The sequence below is a fragment of the Marmota monax genome, unplaced genomic scaffold, assembly GCF_021218885.2.
Source record: "Marmota monax isolate L192 unplaced genomic scaffold, Marmota_monax_Labrador192_F-V1.1 WCK01_AAM20220418_F8-fsc00029, whole genome shotgun sequence".
NCBI classification, from domain to species: Eukaryota; Metazoa; Chordata; class Mammalia; order Rodentia; family Sciuridae; genus Marmota; species Marmota monax.
Window position 1 is genome coordinate 11,184,264 of NW_026693024.1, and position 17,356 is coordinate 11,201,619.

General features: G+C 44.0%; 1 long non-coding RNA gene across 1 annotated transcript; it reads left to right on the plus strand.

Moving 5' to 3' along the window:
- Nucleotides 1-363: 363 nt before the first annotated feature.
- On the plus strand, nt 364-16,805 carry LOC124098505 (uncharacterized). Its single transcript, XR_006853587.2, has 3 exons — nt 364-634; nt 13,555-13,790; nt 16,629-16,805. It is a non-coding gene; the product is annotated as an uncharacterized LOC124098505 (long non-coding RNA).
- Nucleotides 16,806-17,356: the final 551 nt, after the last annotated feature.

The following is a 17,356-nucleotide window of genomic DNA, read 5'->3' on the forward strand; positions in this document are numbered from 1 at the left end:
GTTATAATGAGCAAAGTTTATCTCAGGTCTGACTCACTGAGTCAGAGTGACAAGGGGAACAGGCTGGCCCCTCGTAAGTGTCTTTGGAGGGCCTTACCTGAAACAAACACCTCTTTGTCATTTAAGAGGGCAGCAGCATTCCCCCTTCAAGTACAGGAGATTGTCCTTAAAATACCCACCTAGTGGCTCTCATCCTGTGACACAGAGAAGATTTGGACAGGGATGTCTTGTGGCACAGGCAGGTGCAGGGACATCTGACAGGGGAGGGGCTAGATAGGGTGCTTCCTGTTGGGCATCTCCCCAGAGTTCCCAGTGGGGCTGCCCTTGAACTTGTGATCCTCCTCCTGAGCCCCTGGGATTGCATCTGTGCACTAGGGCTCCCTGCTTCCGATCTTTTTTATGCTACTGCTTTCTCAAAGCGATAACCATGTAAAGTATAGAAAGCAAGAAACTAAAAATATTGGACTATTTGGCTCAGTTCCTATTTGAAACTCCCCAGGCCCCGTGAACAGAAGTCCTGTAAAAAGTCTCAGATGTGGGTTGCTGCACAGTATCGAATAGACCTGAAACAGGAAGTTACCCTATTTTTCTAGCCAAGATCTGCCCATTCTGCTTCCTGCTGCTGAAGTCAGATGTGAGTATGTTGTAGAAGTGACAGCGTGCTGGGGCTGGGGGTATGTGGAGTGGAGGTGTTGTTTGGGGTGTAAGGGGAATATGAGCAGGCAGAAAGAAATGGAGAAATAACACTGCAGAGCTGGGCGCGGGGGTGCACACCTGTAATCCCAGTGTAATTCGGGAGGTTGAGGCAAGAGGATCACAAGTTCAAAGCCAGCCTCAGTAATTTAGCAAGGCCCTAAGTGTCTTAGCAAGAACTTGCCTCTAAATAAGAAATAAAAGGGCTGGGGAGGGGCCAGGGTTGTGGCTCAGTGGTACAGCGCTTGCCTAGCATGTGTGAGGCACTGGGTTCAATCCCTGGTACTGCATAAAAATAAACAAATAAGATAAAGGTATTGTGTCCTTCTACAACTAATAGAATATTTTTTAAAAGTGGGAGTGGGGGCTGGGGATGTGGCTCAGTCGTTAAACACCCCTGAGTTCAACCTCTGCTACAGGAAAAAAAAAAAAAGCCCTACAGAAAGAGGAAGAACTAGGCCTAGGTAAGTCTGCTCTTAGGCCTTAGGCCAGTCTTAATTGAGAGCCTAAATGAGAAGCTCTGTAACTCCTCAAGTCCAGGTGGTTGATTTAAAACAACATGGAGGGGCTGGGGATGTGGCTCAAGCAGTAGCGCGCTCACCTGGCATGTGTGCGGCCCAGGTTCGATCCTCAGCACCACATACAAACAAAGATGTTGTGTCTGCCGAAAACTAAAAAATAAATATTAAAAAAATTCTGTCTCTCTCTTTCTCTCTCACTCTCTCTTTAAAAAAAAAAAATATGGGATACCTGTGAGCAAAGAGAGACCACTTTCAGAAGCTAGAGTATTGGTACAACAAATCCTCTGTATGGTAGCCCTGTGGGGACCCTAAAGAAGCAGAAGGCATATGGAGACTTACAGAAGACTGAAAAGTTTTTTTTTAATGTAAATTTTTTACTTATATATGACATCAGAATGCATTACAATTCTTATTACATATATAGAGCACAATTTTTCATATCTCTGGTTGTATACAAAGTATATTCACACCAATTAGTGTCTTCATACATGTACTTTGGATAGTAATGATCACCACATTCTACCATTACTAATTACCCCATGCCCCCTCCCATTCCCCTCCAATCCCTCTGCCCTATCTAGAGTTCCTCTAGTCCTCCCATGTTCCGGCTCCCTATCTCACTATGAATCAGCTTCCTTATATCAAAGAAAACATTCAACATTTGGTTATTTGGGATTGGCTAACTTCACTTAGAGTTATCTTCTCTAACTCCATCCATTTACCTGCAAATGCTATGATTTTATTCTCTTTTATTACTGAGTAATATTCCATTGTGTATATATGCCACATTTATTTTATCCATTCATCTACTGAGGGGCATCTAGGTTGGTTCCACAGTTTAGCTATTGTGAATTGTGCTGCTATAAACACTGATATGACTGTCCCTGTAGTATGCTGTTTTTAAGTCCTTTGGGTATAGACAGAGGAGATGGACAGCTGGGTCAAGTGGTGGTTGCATTCCCAATTTTCCAAGGAATCTCCATACTTCTTTCCATATTGGCTGCATCAATTTGCAGTCCCACCGTGCCTTATTCCCCACACCCTCACCAACACTTATTTTTGTTTGTATGCATAATAGCTGCCATTCTGACTGGAGTGAGAGGAAATCTTAGAGTGGTTTTAATTTGCATTTCTCTGGTCATAGGGTCTGGCAGAAAGGGATGGCCGTGAGAGGCTCAGTCCTATGGAAATCACTGTAGAAATTGAAATTAAGCATTAGAGTGTCAGTGCCCATCAGAAGAGCCCTCTCCCAGGTGTGCAGGGATTGGAACACTGTTCTTGATTCAGATAGAAATTTACTTCTTAGAGCTCTGGAGGCTGGGAAAGCCCAAGACCAAGGCACTGGCATCTGGCATCTGGGGAGGGTCTTCTTGCTTGTGTCCTCACATGGTGTAAGAGCAGAAGCCAGAGAACCCACCGCAACCCCTTTTATAAGGGTTCTAATCCCATTCATCCAGGTGGGCTTGCTCACCTCCTAGGGCCCTGTCTCTCCTTCCTTCCCTCCCCCCTCCCTCCCCCTTCCTTCCCTCCCCCCTCCCTCCCCCTTCCTTCCTTCCTTCCTTCCTTCCTTCCTTCCTTCCCTTCTCTTTCTTTTTTGATACTGGGAACAGAACCCAGCGGTGGTTTACCTTTTTGTTACATCCCCAGGAAACCCCTCCCCTTTTATTTGGAAACAGAGTCTTACTCAATGGCAAGCTGGCGTCGAACTGGCAATCCTCCTACCTCAGCCTCCCCAGTTGCTGGATTACAGGTGTGTGCCACCCCTCCCAGCAAGGCCCTCTTCACACTGTCACATTGATGATTGTCTCAACATAGAAACGTTGGGGGAAACATTCAAATCCCAGCAGCAGGGGTGATTTCTAAGTGAGGCTACTCCTTTAAACCTTCATGTCAGGGTTCTTAAAGGCCTGATGGGGCAGGTTGTGCCTTTACACATCTGGAAAGTTGGGTTCCACTGAGAATGCTATGGGGCTGCTGGTGGTTGGAAGGTCCCAGAAATCTCTACCTATGCAGCCCTCCTCTAAATGAGTGGGGATAAACTGAGCAGGAGGAACTGGATAGACTGGTATTACTACAAGCAATCTGGACCAGCACAGTGTCTCAGCCTAGTGTCCCTGACGAAGGTGGCAAAGTTTGGGTAAAAATAATGACAGAGAGAAGGATAAATAATAGCTAAGGGTAAAGAAATAAATTAGTGGGCAATGCAGCAAAGGAAAATCCAACATTCAAAAGAAAGATGCATTCCAATACACAGAATAATATTATCTCTTAGCACAATTAGACCAGACACCCAGAAAGGTGAAGTCTGGCTGGCATCATGCCTGCTTTTGATCCTGATAAGGTTGAATGGCAGTCTGCAAATCTAGGTGACATCACTCTGGGAGACATTCTGGTCACATGATTTTTTAAATTATTAGTCCATTTTTTGTTGGTATAACAAAATAACTCAGGTTGAGTGCTTTATAAAGAAAAAGTGCTTTATTTAGCTCAGTTTTGGAGACTGAAAGGATAATCCAATCTGCTCAGCTTCTGGGAAGGGCTTCCTTGACTGTGTCCCAACATGGCAGATGGCATCATGGTGGGAGCATTTATGGAGCTGAGGGGAGATCACATAGTAAGACAGGAAGTGAGAGTGATATAAGGGCTACACTTGCTCTTTTGTGATAATTTGCTCCCTTTAGAACTAAGGAGGCTGGCATTAATCCCTTCAGAGGGCAATTCCTCCAATGACCTAAGCACCTCCCACTAGGCTCCACCTCTTAAAGGTTCCACCACCTCTTAATAATGTCACACTGGGGACCAAGACTCCAGTACATGAGCCATCAGTGGACAAACCACACTCAAACCTTAGCACCAACCATGCTAAGATGAGAAACTGGACTGACTGTTAATAATAAGTGAAATGATGGGAATGTACAGTATCTTTTGACTGCTACTCCTACTACAATGAATGTCACTCAGAATGGAAATTCTGAGAACTATTTTCCACTGGAATTTAAACAGCATCATGTACAGCTCCCAGAGGATTGTGTAACTGTAAACCTTGATGATCAACTGCTTACAAAAGTCCCTGGTTAGGAAGAGCAAAATATATAATGGCAGGTGGCCCAGTATGTCACAGTGTGCCACGAGCAAACATGCATCATCATCCTGTCACCATTGTTTTTATGAAGGAAAATCATTCAGCAGAACAGGGGCAAACAATAGGCTCCTGATAGGATCAAAGCAGTGGGCATTGTATTATGGACCTCAGTTCCCCTGGGGAACACCACCTCCAGGCCAAAAAGACCATGGGAGACCTTATGGAAAACTCAAACCAAATGTAGCCTCCACTCGTCCACCTTGGTCTGAGGGCCCAATAGCCTATAGTATGTTTTCTGACTGGCCTCAGACATGAGAGCAACAACCTTATAGTGGATCAAACAAGACATCCACAAGACCAGAACAGGGCCTGAGGGGACAGAGGTGACAAGCTGGGTTCCCTGGAACAAGCTGCATTTGCTTTTGCATTATGAATTTTTTAAAATTCTTGGACAGAGGATGTGTAGCTCAGTGGTAGATCGTATGCTTAGAATGTATGAGGACACCCCAAACAAAACACAAACACTTCTTATTTTCCTGAAGTGTCAACATCCTCACAGTCTGAGCTACATCCCCAATACTTTTTATTTTAATTAGACGTATATGAAAGCAAAAGGCATTTTGATTAATTGTACACAATTGCAGCCAATCCTTTTTATTTTTTACATTTTTATTTCAAAACAGGATTTGGCTAAATTGCCTAGGCTGGACTTGAACTTGTAATCCTCCTGCTCAACCTCCCCAAGTAGCTGGGATTAGAGGTGTGCCTCACCATGCCTGACTGCTTTTATTTTGTAAAGAAAAATAGATTTAATGGATGGCATTAGAGAAGATTATGCTAAGTGAAGTTAGCCAATCCCCTCAAAAAACAAATGCCAAATGTTTTCTCTGATATAAGGGAGGGTGACTCAAAGTGGGGTAAGGAGGGAGAGCATGGGTGGAAAATTACTTCTAGATAGGGAATAGGGGTGGGAGGGAAAGGGAGGGAGAAGGGGAATAGCATGGATGTGGAAGGAGATGGTCATCATTATACATGAAGATGTGAATTTGATGTCAATAGACCTTATATACAAACAGAGATATGACAAATTGTGGTATAAAGATGTATTAAGAATTGTAATGCAAAAAAAAAAAAAAGAGAGAGAGAGAGAGAGCTCATGTATAATGGCATAATTTGGCGTGAACATACTTTATATACAGAGTTACGAAAAATTGTCCTGTGAATGGATAATTATGAATGTAATGCACTCCATTATCATCATGTATGTAAGAAATAATAATAAAAAATAAATATATTTAGATGAACAAAAAATATTCAGAAAAAAAGACTAAGAATATGAATCACATTAGCATAGAATTTGTTCAAGTACTAAAAGAAGAAAATAAATCATTTCCAAATACATGTATTTCTTTTGTTTTCAAATTATTTTTTATTTCAGGATAAATGTGAATTCACACGCAGTTATAAGAATATTTTGGACAGATCCTGTTTGCCCTTTACTTGGCTTCCTTCAACACTAAAATTTTGCAAGGCAACATCATAACCAGGATACTGACTTGATAGAATCAAGACACAAAATAATCGTTGCTGTGTGAATCCTCCTTTTCACACTTCAACAAACACAAAAACTTTCTTCCTCACCCTTAAACCCGGACAACTACAACTCATTTTTTTTTCCATTTTTACTCCCCTGATATTTCAAGAATGTCATGAAAATGTAGGTCATACATTATGCAACATTTTGGATGAGTTTTATTCACTCAGCATGAGGCTATGGGGATGCATCTAAGTTGCTACATATATCAATAAATTTTCCTCCATTAAAAAAAAAAAGAGAGAGAGAGAGAGAAATAGATTTAGAACCTGAGTTAAAATCATCTACTCATTCACCTCTCAGGTCTCTTCTAAGAACAAGACCTCTTTCACAAACATGGGTCAGGCAGCACTAACTAACTCATTCTCCCGTCTGAGCTTCCACCAAGCTTCCTTTCGCCCTCCGGAGGATTTGAATCAATTTCAAGGCTCTTTTTAAGCAATGTGTTTTGTGAGAGTCACAAAACTGGTAGACTCTTGAGGGCCCACACACCTTCAGAAAGGTTATTCCCCTTGTCTCAGAAACCAACTGGCCCAACTCTAATTGCTGTCAGAACTACTGGTACAAATGAGCTACCCAAGGATGTTATTTCTATTATTATTTGTGTGTGTGCGTGTGTATGACCATTTCCCTCCACTTTCCGTGCATGTGTGGTGCTGGGGACTGAACCCAAGACCTCACACACGAGGATTCTTCATCAACACTCCAGCGCTATCCCCCAGAGCAAGCCATTATCAGAGATGCCAAATTCATTTGGAGCACATGAGTTGTCCTCTCAGAACATTTCTTTGGTTATTGCTGAGCCCTTTTGGGACACCCCCCAGAAGTCCCTTTCTTGTCTTCTTGTTCCTTCTTTGTCACCGTCTACTCTCAGTCTCTCTACTCTCCACGCACAACTGTCATCCCAGCAACTTGGGAGGCTGAGGCAGGAGGATTGCAAGTTTGAGACTAGCCTCAGCAACTTAACAGAGGCCCTAAGCAACTTAGTGAGACCCTGTCTCAAAATAAAATTCCAAAGGGCTGGGGATGTGGCTCAGTGGCAAGACACCCCTGTGTTCAATACTCAGTACAAACAAGCAAACAAAACTCTTCATTTACAGGTATTCTGATCTACTTTACTTTATTTTTTAAATTTTATTTATGTACTTATTCACTTTTAGTACAGGGGCATTTCACCATGGAGCTATATCCCTATAAACATTTTTAAATGGTTTTTAAATTCTGAGATAGTGTCTTCCTAAATTGAAAAGCTGGCCTCGAACTTGTGATTCTCCTGCCTTAGGCTCCTGAGTCGATGCTTTAGAGGCATGTATCCCAGCACCTAGCTTAGTACGTATGTTAGATGAGTAAAGTTTTGCTGACTGTATTGGGTTTCAGGTGCTCATTTTATCCACAGAGCTATAGATCTTAGGCCATCATGGGACAGAAATAGGCCTAACTAGCTGTAATATGATTTGCCCACAAAAGTGCTCCATGTCACCACAGGGTTTCATTTCTGAGCCACCACCAATGGTTTCCAGCCTATTCAGGAAGAAAAATAGGACTCTCTATGGCAGAGTCTTCAGCATGCAAACCAGCAGCCTGCACATCACCAGGAGCCTGTTGGAAATACCGAATCTTGCCGGGCGCAATGGCACACATGGGAATTCCAGCTACTCTGGAGGCTGAGGCAGGAAGATAGCAAGTTCGAGGTCAGCCTTGGCGATATAGCAAGACCTTGTCTCAAAATAAAAAAATAAAAAGGGCTGAGAATGTAGCTTAGTGATAAAGCACCCTTGAGTTTCATCTTAAGTACCAAAAATAAGAAAGGAAAAGAGGAAAAAAATAAAGATTTACAGAATCTCCAGCTCTGCCCCAAATCTACTAAATCAGGATCGGCCACGTTAACCTCATCTTCAAAGGACTTTTTTATGCACTAAATAGTGATCTCTTAATCTGTGTGTGACCATTAATGATCATTAATCATTAGTGATCCTGAGTGCAGATTCAGGGCAGGACATCTGTGTGCCTGCCTGCCTGCCATCTCTACTATTCTACTCTCTGAGCTCCAAATCTCACTTCTTGAACTCTGTGTTCCTCTCCCATTTCCATTTGGGAAACAGCTACAAGGTTTAGGATTTAGCCAGGTGGCCCTCGCAGTCTATGGGCCAAGATGTCCCTTCCAGGATAGAAGCTCTGTGTCTTCCCACGTGATGACTTTTCCTCCTCCCCTCTCCCCCTTCTCCTCCTCCTCTTCCTCCTTGGTCTCCTCCTCTTTCTGCTTCTACAACCTAAAATCTTACCACTTTGGCCTTTTTACACGTTCAGTTCTGTGGGTATTAAGTACATTCACGTTGTGTGATTGTCACCACCATCTGTCTCTAGCTCCTACATCACTTGTCCTTCAGCTAGAATGTGACATAAAGGGATATACCTAGAAACACTACATCTACACAAGGGTTCCTTTTTTTTTTTTTTTGACAACTTTTGACACCTCTGCAGAAATCTCTAAGGGGTATATGAAGTACAGCCAATGGCCATGCTCAAGAGATATTTCCAGAAGGATTCCCTCTATGCGTGAGCTCTCCTCAGAGTCAACAATTGCTAGAAAACCAAGAGCAAGTCTGTCTCTCGGGAAATGTGCTGTAATCAAACTCCGGAGATCAGCGCTCCATTTGCATGCACAATGAGAACTACAAATGCTTCCTGATCAGGACCCTGCTCTCTGAAACCATGCCCAGGGGAAAGGAGATGTCATCAGCCAGCTTTTTGACAAGATTGGAAACAGAACAAGAGTCATCATTGGATTTGAATATTTGATGTCGGAGCCCGGCCCTCCATCTCCACACAATGAGCCAAGTCCAAGGTCAACAGTTCTCGGGTGATCACAGCACAGAGCATGCAGCAGGGCCAGCGGCTCTTCCTGCACATTTACCTAACGTGCTTGAGTCTTCAGCACGTGTGGTCGGTCCCTGTACATCTCGTGTTTGCTGCAGAATCTTCTGTGCTGCCGAAACCCTCACTGCAGGGTGTTTTTATCCTTTGGATACGAGATATCCCCCGAAAACCTCATGTGTCGGTGTAGGAATGTTCAGAGAGGAAATTGATTAGATGACCAGAGCTGTAACCTCATCGGGGATCCATCCATTGGGTGGATCAACAACAAAATTCACAGACAGGGTGAATGCAACAACAGAAGTTGGAGCTGGGAGTCCAGGCTCAGTGTGCCACAGAGCAGGGCTCTGGTGAAGACCCTTCCTCACTTGTGGACCGCCACGTTCTCACTGATCGAGACAGGGCCTGTTCCCCGTGCACATGCACCTGGTGTCTCTCCCTCTTCATATAAGGACACCCGTCCTGTGGGATGGTGGCCATGCCCTTATGATCTCATTTAACTCTGGTTCCTTCTTAAAAGACCCTGCCTTCCAGGTGCAGTCACATTCAGAGTTCCTGAGGTTAGGACTTGAGCACAGGAGTTGGTGGGGCAGGGCACAGGTCAGTATTTAAGAATCTGTCCCAGCGGGTCTTGGGACGATGGAGCTAAGATGGGGACAGGGGATGCACGTTGCCCAAGGTCACAATAAAAACACGACTGGATTTGAAGCCATATCTGCTCTCGACACCCATGCTCTTAGCCACCATCCCACATTGCCAGAGGAGTCAGGGCAGAGGGCAGGAATGTGGGAATGCGGTGGCACCATTTTCTGAACCTGTGTCCCTCACACCCTGAGTATGTGATACAGGAAGGATGCTCTCCCTGTACCTGCTGACCGGCTAACAGCAGACGCAGGACATTAATGGCTGTTTACCTGTGGACAGGGGCCAGGAAGAGAAGGCGATAGATCCCAAGTGTCCCAGGGTTGATTTTAACCTCACAGAGTTCCTCAAAATGGTCCTGAGATTATCAGGAGAGTAGGACGTTTGTGTAAGTCAGGGTTTTCCACTCAAATCTTTCAGGGTTCAATAGCCCAACACTTGATTATTTGATTGTTTGACTGGAACTTCACAACCCTTTGGGCTCCTACGGCTTTGAGTTCTTTTAAAGGCCTTCTGTCCATATCCTGCCTTTGAATGCTAATCACCCACAGACTTGGAGTTCGTCTGTTTACCTGTGAAGGGTTCTGGGCTTGCACTGTGTTCTTTTCTTTTTCTTTTTTTTAGAGAGAGAGAGAGAGAGAGAGAGAGAGAGAGAGAGAGAATTTTTTTATTATTTATTTTTTAGTTATTGTCAGACACAACATCTTTGTTTGTATGTGGTGTTGAGGATCGAACCCGGGCTGCACGCATGCCAGGCGAGCGCGCTACTGCTTGAGCCACATCCCCAGCCCTTCCACTGTGTCCTTGTGAAATGAACAAAGGAACGAGTCAACAATTTTAGAAATCATATGCTATGATTTGAATGTGTCACTCAAAAATTCAGGTGTTGGAAACGTAACCCTCACATTCAGATGCTAATGGTATTTGGAGGGGGGACTTTTAGGAAGTAATTATTTGAGGTCACGAGGGTGAGGCTACTGTGATGGCATTAGTGGCTTTATAAGAAGAAGAGTGACCTGAGCTGGCATGCTTGCTCTGTCCCACCACGCAATTCCTCTGCCGTGTTATGATGGATCCAAAAGGCCCCCGCCAGACTTGGACTCCTAACCTCCAGAACTCTGAGCGAAATAACATCCGTTCTTTATGAGTTACCCAATGTACAACGTCATTATAGCAACAGAAAATGGAGTAAGACATCAACGAGTCTTCCCTGAAGCTTTTGAAGAACTTCGTCAAATACTTCAGAGACCACTTGGCAGTACAGGGCCAAGGATGACTCCCTGATTTCTCATCATCCACCTACAAGAGTTGACCAGAGGTGGACTGTGTGGAACAGAGAGACCCTGTTTACTGTGCATTATTTTACCTGATATTCAGAACCACTCTACAGGGGAGGAACTAGCCTCATCCCCCTTTAATGGATAGGGAACCTGCAGCAAGCCATCAAGATCCTTTGGGAGGGACGTCCTCTTCATGCCAGGATGAGACAACAGCCTTCATCATGGGATAATAATTGGGGCTGTAATAAGCCTGAACATAGGCTCATAGAGTTGCCCTTACCTTCCACTCGCTCCTCTACCTTCCATTTCTCTACCTTCTAGAAGCCAAGTGAAGTTTTCAAAGGCCTTACCACTAATTTTGGGAATCTCATTCAGAGTCCAACTGGGAACTCCTGTGCCACTGTGGAAGTCAGAGCCCCTGATGGGGGTGTCTCAGGCACCGTGGTCCCTGGGCTGAGGCCCTTTGGGACAAACACAGTGGTCGGGTGGAATCTTCCAGCATGGTCAATGAACCACATAGGGCTCTGTGCCCGGGTAGACCCAGGCTCCGAGCAGACATGTCACGCTGTGATTTGGGGTGAGGGAGAAGGAGAGATCTCTTCTACCATCCCTTTACTTTCATGGGGGCTGTTTGGCTGTATCTAGGAACTCAACACAAAGCTGGTTAACAAGAGAAAAGCAAATTTCTATTAATCCTACACATACACGGGGATCTTCACACAACAGTGAAGTCCAAAGCACGGAACAAAGCAGCGTGCTGTCGTACTCTGTAAACAATGACAAACCTGTGAAGGATTGACACAAAAATGGATCTCGGGACCAGGGTAGTAGATTCCAGGAGCATCTTGAAGAGATAAATGGAAGGTAGAGGAGCGAGTGGAAGGTAAGGGCTACTCTATGAGCCTATGTTCAGGCTTATTCCAGCCCCATTACTAGTTTCCCATGATGAAGGCTATTGTCTCATCCTGGCTTGAGGAGGACATCTCTCCCAAAGGACCTGGGTGGCTTGCTGCAGCAGGAAGACAGGCCACACAGCCTTCCTGCAGTTACAGTTCCCGGGTGACTTCGGCTTGAAGTAATCATTATACCACTTCAGCATGTTAACTCCTTCTGGGGTCAGTTATCTAATCTCATATGCCTCACTTTCCTTAGTTGTCAAAAAAGATACTAAGAGGCTGTGGTTGTGGCTCAGCGGCAGAGCGCTTGCCTAGCATGTGTGAAGCACTGGGTTCAATCCTCAGCACCATATAAAATAAAATAAAATAAAAGTATTATGTCCATCCACAACTAAAAATAAAATTAAAAAAAAATATAATAATACCCCCTTCATGGAACTGTGGTGAAGACATGTCTAAGATGGTTTACTTACCAGTACACACCCATCTCCTCTGGACTGGTGTCCCTACTGCCATTTAATCATTTTTAGATACTTTTGTAATGAATGAGGAAACATAAATGACTAAGAACAAGACTAACAGTGAGGAAAAAGGGGAAAAAATTAAATGTAGAGTTCTAAAATTCAAATGGACAATTTATCAACTTTATCTATTGGCTTTACATCACTGGGATTCTTTGGGATTAAATGAAAAACCAAAACCATGATTCATCAAAGCAGAGAGACAAGCCTGCCATCGGGATCTCAGGTTCCTCTAGCCTGGGAGAGCTAATCCCACGGAGCAGCTCCAGTCAGCCAACTGAACAGGTTCATGGGATCCGCGTGGATCGTTATGTGTCATGAGCTATGTCATTAACGCAGACCAAACATGTTTGTGTCTTTCCACAGTGTCATAACTTTATGGAATAACAATAAATTCACAGGCTCTGCCACTTGTAGCCGTGACAGTTCACCAAGTACCTGTGGATCACCTGGTCATCATAAGCCAGGCTATCACAGATTCTTTTATTCTGCTATTTCTAATATCTATAATACTCAAGTCACATATCACACTTCACATAATTTTATGTGTGGGGGTGGGTGCAATTTTCCAGGGCAAGGCTAATAACAATTAACCAGGGGACAGTATCAGGGTCTCTAGTGATGGGGTTGCTTCATTTGCAGGTGTGGTTACCTTTTGATAAACTCATGGGCCTGTTATTTTCAATATAAATTTGATACAACCATGCACCCTTGTGCTTCTGATTAATTCAAAAAGTTTTCAGGTTGTCCTTTTCATTAGCACAATTAATTTATCCATTTGTGTCTTGTGCTTGTGCCAGGTAGATGGTAGTTGTTGGCTTGTACAAATAAGGCATAGAGTCATTTCACCTCATCACTGAAACTAAGAATGGAATAGTTTATGGCAAACGATTGCTGTACAAAATGGAGTCACTCAGGTTTAGACCTGGCCTGAAAATTGCTGTTCTGTACACACAGTAACTCAGATCAGGGCACAGCCCGATGATCCAAGACCTTGGTTTCCTTCCAGTATGTGGATGGAGGTAAACTCTGCTGCTACCTGAGAACTCTGAAGAGAAATGAAAAGAAGTTTCACTTTTTTTTTTTTTTGTTACCAGGGATTGAACCCAAGGGTGCTTAACCACTGAGCCTCATCCCTAGCCCATTTTTTGCGTTTTATTTAAAGACAGGGTCTTGCTAAGTTGCTGAGGCTGGCTTTGAACCCACAGTCCTCCTGCCTCAGTCTCCTGAGCCTCTGGGATTACAGGCAAAAGTTCACTCTTAAATCTAAAGCGATACACCTATGTCAGCGCCAGATGTCAACGATTATTTCTTTGGAGTACAAATAAAATTGCTGGGCAGGGTATGCTCGAGTTTGAACTTGCCCCAAGTTAAACCCTGCCTGGAGAAAAATGTGGCTGTTCACATTTCTCGTTCTTAAAATGACTGACAGTCCATCTTCCGCCTCCTAGGTCTGGCAGCCGCCGCAGAAACTTGCTGGAATCAAAATCAGGATTTGAGAACATCTCACGAAAACTTGCTGAAGGTTCCCAGGCCATTTCTCCTGGAAGTCAAGTTAGAAGAAATGTGCAGCCAGAGGGCACAGCCCATTTCTGCAAGGAGGTAGCAACCAGGTTTCCCGTTATCCTGGCAGCCAGACGACTTCTGAGAAAAAGCCACAGCGGAGATGTGGCAGCTGTCAATCACGGTGGGTAACTGGAGTGGTCTTTTGGTTTGGGTTTTGCTGAGGTTTTAAAAAAGATAAGTCTGGCTCTTTGCGTGAAAACCTTAGTGGTGGGACAGAAAAAGGTAAGTAGAGTCAAATGCTCACAATTCATCATCGTTCCTCCTGGGAGCATCTTGATGATCATTAAGGTCTCTTGCGGCAGCAGCAGTCACCAGATTTTGAAAGCATGTGGACCTGGCACCCGCTGACCTGGCAGGGCCTCACTTCTGTCTTTCTCTTGGCAGTTTTGGAATCTGGCCCCACCTTGCAAAAGCAGCAGAGGCTAAGGTCCTGTGCGTTCCCTGTCTGAGCTTGTCATTGCAGTTTGTACCCGAGGCTGTGTCCTGGTGCAGATTATAGGCAGATATTCTCCGAGATCATCTCCACTTCCCAGGCCGTGAAAGCCGGAAACATCTGAAATAATTAGTTTATGTTAGGATGTGAGACTGGTAGGAGAGATGGGGAGTTCTGGAAGATTCTGAGGCTGCACTAGTGAGTCTGGGGGTAAGGTGGGTGCCTGTAAGGTAGGTCTGTCTGCCTGTCTATCTGTCTATCTATCTATTATTATTGCTGTAACAAATACTGGAGAAAAAAATCAAGTTAATGGAGGAAAAGCTTATTTGGGTTCCATCTCAGTCCCTGGTAGACTGGGCTCTGCTCTTTGGGTTGCGGTGGTCGTGAATGTGTGATGAAGCAAAGCTGCTTATGTCATGGGAGCCCACAGAGAGAAAGCCTGGATCCCGACACCTCTTCAAGGATGGAGCTGCTGTGACCTTACTTCCTCCCACGGGGCCCCACAGCCTAAAAGTGTCACCATCTCCCAGCAGCCCTGCAGGCTGGCAACCAAGCCTTCAACACGTAGCCTTGGGGGACATTTAAGATCCAAACCACAACACTGTCTGCCTGTCTGTCTGTCTGTCATCTAGGCCCCCCTAGTTCACACAGTTCAGTGAAAGAACCAGAATTCTGTATTTCTCACCACACCAACAACCCAATATGCAGATTTTTTTTCTCTTTATCCCAAACTTTTTGTAATGTCTCCAAATCAAATTATGCAAGACCAGCACCATTAAAGCCCACTTACCTTTCTTCTCCTTATGAAGTTAATTTTCTACTGAGAGCTATCAATGCTTAAGTTTCTCTAACTTAAGCCTAAGCTCATCCATCTCTCTGGATTCAGGGTTTGTATCGGTGACCTGACAACAGGGTCAGAGGCTCCCTAAGGGGAACCTGGGGGGGTCTGGACTCCAGATGCACCTGCAGTGCCCCTAAATGTCTCTTACTGGGCCACAACAGGAAGGTTCTGCTTTTGCCTAAATAAAGTGGCTAATTAGATTTTTAAAATAATAGATTTGATGTTGGGATGATGTTTTACATGTATAGGGCTAGTACAGAGTTCCCGTGTATCCATCACACGATTTTAGTTCCCCCTAATTTTTTCTCATATGGCACCTGTGGTACATTTGTCAAAACCAGGAAGTGAATGAATCCATTACTACTAACAGAATTCCAGACTTTATTTAGATTATTTTCTCACTAATATCCTTTTTGTTCCAGGATCCAACCCATGGCTCCATACTGCCTTTAGGTGTCCTTAGTCTCTTCTGGTCCATGACACCTTCTATTTTGACTCCTTGCCAATTTTGAGAATACTGGCCAGGTACTTTCTAGAACAGTCCTCAAACTGGGTTCAGCTGAAGAATTTTCTCATGATTACACTGCAGTTATGAGTTTTGGAGAAACGAGGCCACAGAGGCGAGACGCCTTCCCGTCACACTGAATCTGGGTGTGGGGATGTCCACAGGAGGTCCCTGAGATCCGAGCACAGTCCCGGGGTCAAGTTCATGTTTGCTAAGTTTCTCCACCAATGCGGTTACATTTTTTCTCTTTCTTTGCTCCATTATTTGAAAGTGAGTTACCAAGTCAACCTGCCCTCAGGAAAAAGGGGATTAGACTCTTCGCCCAGCATAGAAGTGTTAGGAGTTGTCCTGCTCTCTACTTTACCCTGTTGGTCACTTGCCCTTCCTCTGCGTGACTTGTCAATCTTTTTCCCTCTGACTTAGGAATTAAATGGTGTGCTAGGCAATGGGGATGCAGGACAGAGAGAAACAGGAAACAAACTAGGGGACCAGACAGGGGAGGCTGGCAAAATGAGATTCAAACCCGGCCTGGGCATAAAAGCACAGTGGGACTAGTGTGGCTTTAAGCTGTTTTATTTAAAAAGTTGGAATAGTAAAAGCTTCCTCTTAAGTAACCATGAGAAGTAAGTTGCATATGAATGCAGAAGTGCTACATGCAATGTTTGGTATACAGTAGGTACTCAATAAATGTTAACTGTCTTTGTTCAAGAAGAAAATGATGACACATAGCTACCAAGAGCATGGATCCTGGCACCAAACTGCCTGCTTTTAAGATCTGCTTCTCATGCTCCAAAGCTGTGTGACCTAGGCAAGTTACTTCACCTCTCAGTACCTCAGCCTTTTCTTAGGTAAATGGGGCTAATAACAGCATCCCTCTCATGAGGTTGCTATGAATATAATTTGTGGTATGTAAAGGGCACAGACAGTGCCTGGAACACAGTATGTTACAAGTGTTTGCAAATATTCTTTATCCTTCAACACAATCGTGTTTTAGGCAATGAAGTACACATTGATTTAATATTTAACCGTCTTACATAATTCAATAGATTAAAATTCAATCTTTCCATGCACTAGAATTCAATAGACTAGGAACCCGTTGAGTAGTTTAGTATTTAACCATTTTATAGAGTTCAAAACATGTAGAGATTAACACCGATTTGATATTTTTTCTTTCTTTCAGATCCTACTCCCTGGCATTATCAAGATACGAGACGTAATAAACTGCACTTAAGTATACAATATATGAGTTTTAGAATATTATTATGTTTCAGGGCTGGGGTTGTGGCTCAGTGGTAGAGTGCTCGCCCAGTATGCATGAGGCATTGGGTTCAATCCTCAGCACCACATAAATGTAAAGATATCGTGTCCACCTAAAACTAACTAACTAACTAACTAAATAAATAAATAAATAAATATTTTTAAAAAGAATATCATTATGTTTCTATTAATAGTGAAACTACAACCACAGTAAAACACTGTGCATGTGCAAAGAGTGTATATTCTGACATGATTGGGAAACATGTTCTTTCAAGGTCAAATATGTCAAGTCTTCTCTGGCCTTCCATCGGTCCAGTTTTGACTTTGCTGTGTTAGTGACAGGTCTCCTTCCGAGGACCCGGCCTGCTGTGCTTTTCTGCTGACTGGTAGAACACAGCGATTGCATGTCTTATCTGAGCTTTGGGATTCTTCTCTCTGATCCCTCACGTCTTCTTTCCCAGGCATGGGGTCGTTCTCCTACCCCTATTTCCTGATCAGAACTCAGCTAAGGACAAGAAGGAGTGTCCTTAGCTGTGTTCAGCGCTCCTACTCTCTGGTGTCTGTACTGGGAACCACAGGGGTCTTGACCTCCTCCCATTTCCAGATCTGCCTGCTCCACTTGGCAGCCAGCCACCTCTACCTGGGCATCCT